The sequence below is a fragment of the Octodon degus genome, unplaced genomic scaffold (assembly GCF_000260255.1).
Source record: "Octodon degus isolate 3935 unplaced genomic scaffold, OctDeg1.0 scaffold00207, whole genome shotgun sequence".
NCBI lineage: Eukaryota > Metazoa > Chordata > Mammalia > Rodentia > Octodontidae > Octodon > Octodon degus.
In genome coordinates this window covers 2,030,024-2,035,724 of record NW_004524783.1, presented here as the reverse complement: position 1 = coordinate 2,035,724, position 5,701 = coordinate 2,030,024, and the positions used below count along the sequence as shown (strand labels likewise).

Genomic DNA, 5,701 nt, shown 5'->3' with positions numbered 1-5,701 from the left:
CAGTCCCGGCTGCCCGAAGCCGCAGTTCTCACGCGCGTGCCGCCGGCCCCGCACCGCAGCTGCCGCGGGCTCGGAACAGCGGGCCGGCCGCGGAGAGCTGGAGGTCCTGCTCCGGTAGCCGGCCCAGCCAGGCCTGTGTTGTGTATTGTGGATCGTATTTACTTGTTCAGATTCTCACACTAGTGAGACCAGACAAGAGGTGCACATCTGGGTCTGATTTATTTTACGTATAAGTAAGGTCTTAAGTCGTATCCTTTTATCTATGGAAATTTCAAGTCTATCCTTCTTTACAGCTGAGTAATACTCCGCTGTGTAGAGCTGCCACATCTTTTTTATCCGTTTCTCAGTGAATGGGCATTTTGGTTATTTCCAAGATTGGTCAGATCTTGGAATCTTGATTATGACAGACTGTGCTGCTGTAAGCAAGGGTGCATATATATCACTGTGGTATGATGCTTTTGATGCTGCTGGTGCAGTTCTCGATGCGAATCTGATGTCTGGAGGATGGCTGGCTGCAGTTTTCCCACTCTGTGGGTTGCCTTTCCGCTTTGTTGGTGATTTCTGTTGTTCAAAATCTTTTCAATAAGGCGAGATGGCCAGTGCAGTCTGGGTTTTTGCTCATGAAGCTGAGATTACAATGTCGTTAACCGCTAATGCTGTTAATGGAGTTACTTCCTTCTTATGTTCTTCTTCGCCCGCCTATGCAGTAGGTAGTGTGGCCGCTCCGCGCGTGGGGCTGGTGCACACAGCGCAAGCCTCTCCCTCCCTCCGTCTCTTGATCCCTCCATCTCTCCGTCCCTTTCCTTTTACCATTTGACAAATGCCTACTTCCCTACTTCCTGTCATCTCCAGTTTATTTTGCTCTTTATGATTTGGGTTTTTACGTGAAGAGAAGCCATGTAATCTTTAAACTCTTGAGTATGATCTTTAGGTTAGTGTACAAAATGTCCTTGAAAAGGCAGCATTTCCTGGGTGGGGGCAGCGCTGTGCTGACGATAGGGCTCGCCATCCTCAGTGCCCCGGAGTGTCTAAGGGAGGACGGGCCTTTTTCCTGGGGGACAAAAAAGTTTAACATTTCACTGGCTGAAATCACTGAATGACCCGGGCACTGCCCCAGAGCTGTGCCACTTTAGAGGTAGTAGGCACCTGCACGTTATTTCACTTTTTAATCTTCCTTGGCCCTAAATATCTTGAAAAGTTAAAAAGTTGCAGGTCTGGGCCAGCCCGGAGCCTGCCCCGCGCTGCCGTGGGAGGCTGTCCTGCTGCCTCGGCTGCACTGAGCCCTGCGCACTGGCGCCGCCTAGCGCTCTGCGGTGCTTTACGCCGCAGAGCGGTAGCTGGCTGCAGTTTGCTGTCTTCATGAAGTGCAGTGAGGGTGTCTTTCACCGTACAACACGCTGTGAAACGTTCATCCGGGGAGACCTTTGTTATAGGCAACACAAAGTCTTTTTGAATTACCTGCGTTTTGGAGAAGCAAACAATACAGGGATGAGTGCGTCCTACATGACAGTGGCCAGGGCCACCATATTCCTCCAGACTTCGCTCGTAGACTTATTGTCCCACTCACTCAGCTTCATCGCGCCAATACAGGTAATTCTCATCGTACAATTTTTCACTTCAAGATGGCTCAAAAGTCAGTAGAAACCTCACTCTGAGCTGTACGTGTGCACCTCTTCGTAGGCTAGCCCGAGGTGATACGTCCTTCGGGACCAACCTCGGTCACAGCTCCCAACAGCACGAACTCCGGCGCCTGAGCGCCTTCCCTTGGTCGTGTGCTGTGTCGCTGCGTGGTGACGCTTGGTAGGTTAGGTGCGTGAAAGGGAGGCCCAGCGCACGAGGGACCCGGGAATTTATTATTTTGGGTTGCAAAGTTATCCCCCCGTAGCTGTAGAGAAAGCCAGGAAGCGGAGGCCAAGTGCTATCCAGGTGAAGGGTCGCCTGTGTTGGTGCGCAGTGACAGGGAGAGTGGGACAGTAAACAGGCGCCAGTGAGGATCAACTGAGCTTTTGAATTAGAGACAGTTTGATTCAGTGAGCTTATCGAACAAAGTCACTTTGTGCCATTAGCAAAATATCAAATGGGAATTAGAAACGCGGAATAGGCTGCAAATAGCTCGAGAACATGCGGACGACATGAATAAGCTTTTGCGTTTCCAAGCGAGCGCGGCCACGAGGCGTCGGACAGGCTGCGCGGTCGGGGAGGGTGGAGTGGAGCGCCATTCATTTTCCCTCGGGACGACTTCCTCCTACCTTAGTTGCGTTGTCCGCGGCAGTGGCCAGACGCAGCGCACGTGTGGGCGGGCGGAGAAGTGTCTACGAGCTATTTTGCGTGGAGGGGGCCAAGCTGGTTGGTTCTGTTCTCTCCATTTCCTTCCCATCGCTCTGTGGTTGCTTTCTGGGTAATCCGCAACGCTAACTTGTAACCAGGAAGTGCTCTTTTTCCTCCCTTAAAGCATTATTGTCCATGGCTGTCTTGGTGTCCAAAATTTGTAATCTGGAGTTTAGGAAAGAGAATGGCACTAACAGGGAAGAACCCCGAACTCCCAGACACAGTTTTGTGCCCGAATGTGGGTCTGCTGATTCTTCGCAGCCTTGAACTTGAGGCTGTTGGCAGCACAAAATCCATCTCTTTACTTCTGGAAAGCGTCATTATTTATTTGTGTCATTTCCTAGAAATGCTTTATATATCTTCCTTAGAGGTTATTTTAAAGGTGATTGAATTATTCTTCTGAGTAAAAGTGTCAAACTTTCTTTGACAATTGTGAGTTTTCGGTACTACAATGTTGCTTGCTATACTAAGTGATCTATCGCTCATAACAACCCCAAAACTTGGCAGCACAGGGCAGCGTGAGTTTGTTACTCAGCGTTTCTGTGACTAGATGCAGCTGGGAGGGGTCCAAGCCTCCGAGTCACAAGGTATTGGCTGGGCTGGGGCACCGCAAGGCTTTTCAAAGGAATGATCTAATTTCTTTGATCTTCATTCTGTGAATGAATTTCTAAATCCCTATCATTGCTGGCAGTACTTGGGCACTGCCATAGTGCGGATGCACGAGCTGCAGTCCTTTCCTGGCTTTAGGCCAGACCCCTTCCCTGATTATTTTTTAATCACAGGACCTCTGCACCGTGGTGGCTGGATAGTGTGCTAGCAGGACAGAAGTTACTGTGTGGCGATACGTGAGTTAGTAGAAGCGGCCCTGCGTTCGTCTGGCTGCATTCTGCTGTTTAGGAGCTCTTGGAATTCCGTGATCAAGTGGAGACAGGAGGCCGAAGTCACCACGAGCCATCTCAGGGTACTGCACCGCTCAGTCGCTTTCTCAGTGAGCTGCTAAAGTGTAGGTGTTCCAGCGGCTCAAATTTGATTAAAGATTCTGGGTTCACATTCCAGCTGCGAAAGTTAGGATTAGGAGCTTTGTGGCCTCAGCGGAATCATTTTCTCCCAATATGTCACTCTCTTCAGCTGTAAATGGAAATCTGCAAGATAAACAGAAAGGCAGTGGCTCCCTTCTAGAGTTGTTGTAAAAGTTATTTGAAAGAATTTTCTTGTTTTGTTGTTTTTGTTTTTTGATTTATGCATTTGGTACAGGGTGTCACTATGCAGCTCAGACTCATAGTGATCTTCCTATTTTCAGCCTCCCCATCATTGGGATTACAGGCATGTGCCAGCATGCCAGGTCTCAGTCACCAGCTCAGCGTGCCCAGGGTGGGGCTGGCATGGCATGTGGTACCGGGGATAGGACCCTGGTCCCTGTGCTTGCCTTAGTCCTCTGAGCTATCTCATTGGCCTTATTGGAATAATTTTTGCAAAACAATTAGCATTCTGCTTAGAGAATGAAGGAATGTCATTTGTGTGAAATTTTTTAAATGCTGAAAAGCTAAGAAGGTGTTTTTAAGTAGTGTTAAACATTTTGGTTAAGACATATCTAAAGTACACTATATGATACCTCCCCAAAGAGCATGTGCTAAACAGTGTTGAGTCTTGATAGTACACAGCTTTTGTGTGAAATCTCATTTCTGTCTTTTGCTGGTCCTCAGTGTTGGACTGAGGGGCTGAGGTATGCCTGAAGCTCTTTACCTTCTTAAAGGGCCCCAAACTGTTCTAACTTGTGCATGCTTGCCTGTTTTCCATTTGTTCTTTTCTCTCTTGTCTTAAATCTGATATATTTCATTTTTATCTCTGAGAATCATGTAGCAGACCTGTCATTATACAAACTGTTGGTTTCTATTTTGTGTGAGCCTGAAATGCGAAGCAGGTGTGTAGTGCTTACAAGGAAGGGTGAGCCTGGGTGTGCTCCTGGGCGCCCCACCTGCTACTTGTGGTCAGCAGCTAACTGGAAGAGCTTAACCACTCTGTGCTTTATACAATTGGTGCAACTTGATGTTAAGTGTATTACAGCATTCTATTGGATCATGCCTGTACAGTGCCTGGTATGCAGTAAACAGCAACTTAGGCTGGCTGTCCTTGTTTAGCAGTAGATAGAAATGAATGTGTTAGAATTTTCTGAAACACGTGTACAAACAGCCTGCAAATCTGACATTTATTTTGGAGCAATGAATACTAACACCTTTACAATTATTTTAAAAATACGAGGTCATTAATGCTTGCTACAGGATTCCGTCTGACATAAATCCTGCCCAGTCCCATAGGAAGTCCTCAGTTGAAGCGAAGACCAGGGACATCATCTCGTGCTACCTTGTAGGTCACGCGAAATGGTTTCTTTCGTTACGGCAGAGCACTGTTACAATCTTGGCTTCACCGGTTTCTATTTTAAGGTCAGTGTTTATGGTCACTTTCGATTTGCAAACGTACGACATCCAGTTTGAGCCTCACTAATGACAATTATAAACTGTATTAATCACTGTTCTCGGAACGCAATATAAAAAGGAGGGGGTTTATGGTGTATTGGGGGGCTTGGCTTGCACAGAATTCAAGTCCAAGTTTTGCAATATGCTTTGCACGTGCCGGGAACCACAGGCAGCCAGGGGTGCAGTTCTGTCCAAGCCAAAGGCGTGAGCCAGGGAGGAAGCAGGGTAGCTGTTGGGGCCTCAGAGCAGGGCACTGCGTCCAGGTCCAGAGTCAGAGGCCAGGGGCCTGGAGGCTCAATGCTGCGGGGAAGAGAAGATGAAGGTGTAGCCCCAGAAGAGAGCCCAGCTGCCTGCCGGCTGGCCCTCAGCAGGTAGGAAAGTGCCTGCCCCCTCGGGAGAGGGAAGACCCTTGCTAAGCAGCCCCCCAGTCCAACGCTAATCTCTTCCAGCATCATCCTCAATGGGCAATGGCCTGGCTTCACGTCGCAAGGCATCTGCGCATCGCCTAGCCAGGGCATGTTGACGCCTAGAATTAGCCGTCACATAGACAAAACACTGAGCATCAGTATATTGCTAGGAAGTGCTTAATCAGTATCAACACAGACAGCACCTTTCCCATTCCATAGATGAAAGCGTGTGCTGGAGGCTGAAAACTCTGGTTCACTTTGGCCGCCCAGTACAGTCACAGCAGGTGAAAACATGACTATCAAGGGGCGCGTTTTCTCACCACGTTTGCGTACCTCAGCCCCAGTTTTGTTGAACAGGGAACGTTATAAGCAAAAGAAGGAGAAGTGGGAGGAGGTACAGACATCTTCAAGGAGCAGTGGGAGGAAGTACAGACATCTTCAAGACCCCTGAGGCAAGAGAGTGGACCTGTGGCAGGAGGGGCAGGAGCAGGC

At 48.8% G+C, this 5,701-nt stretch overlaps 1 protein-coding gene across 1 annotated transcript in view; it reads left to right on the top strand.

Moving 5' to 3' along the window:
• Fbxl7 (F-box and leucine rich repeat protein 7) overlaps nucleotides 1–5,701 on the top strand; it is a 442,277-nt gene that overhangs the window by 277,101 nt on the left and 159,475 nt on the right. The window lies entirely within an intron of this gene.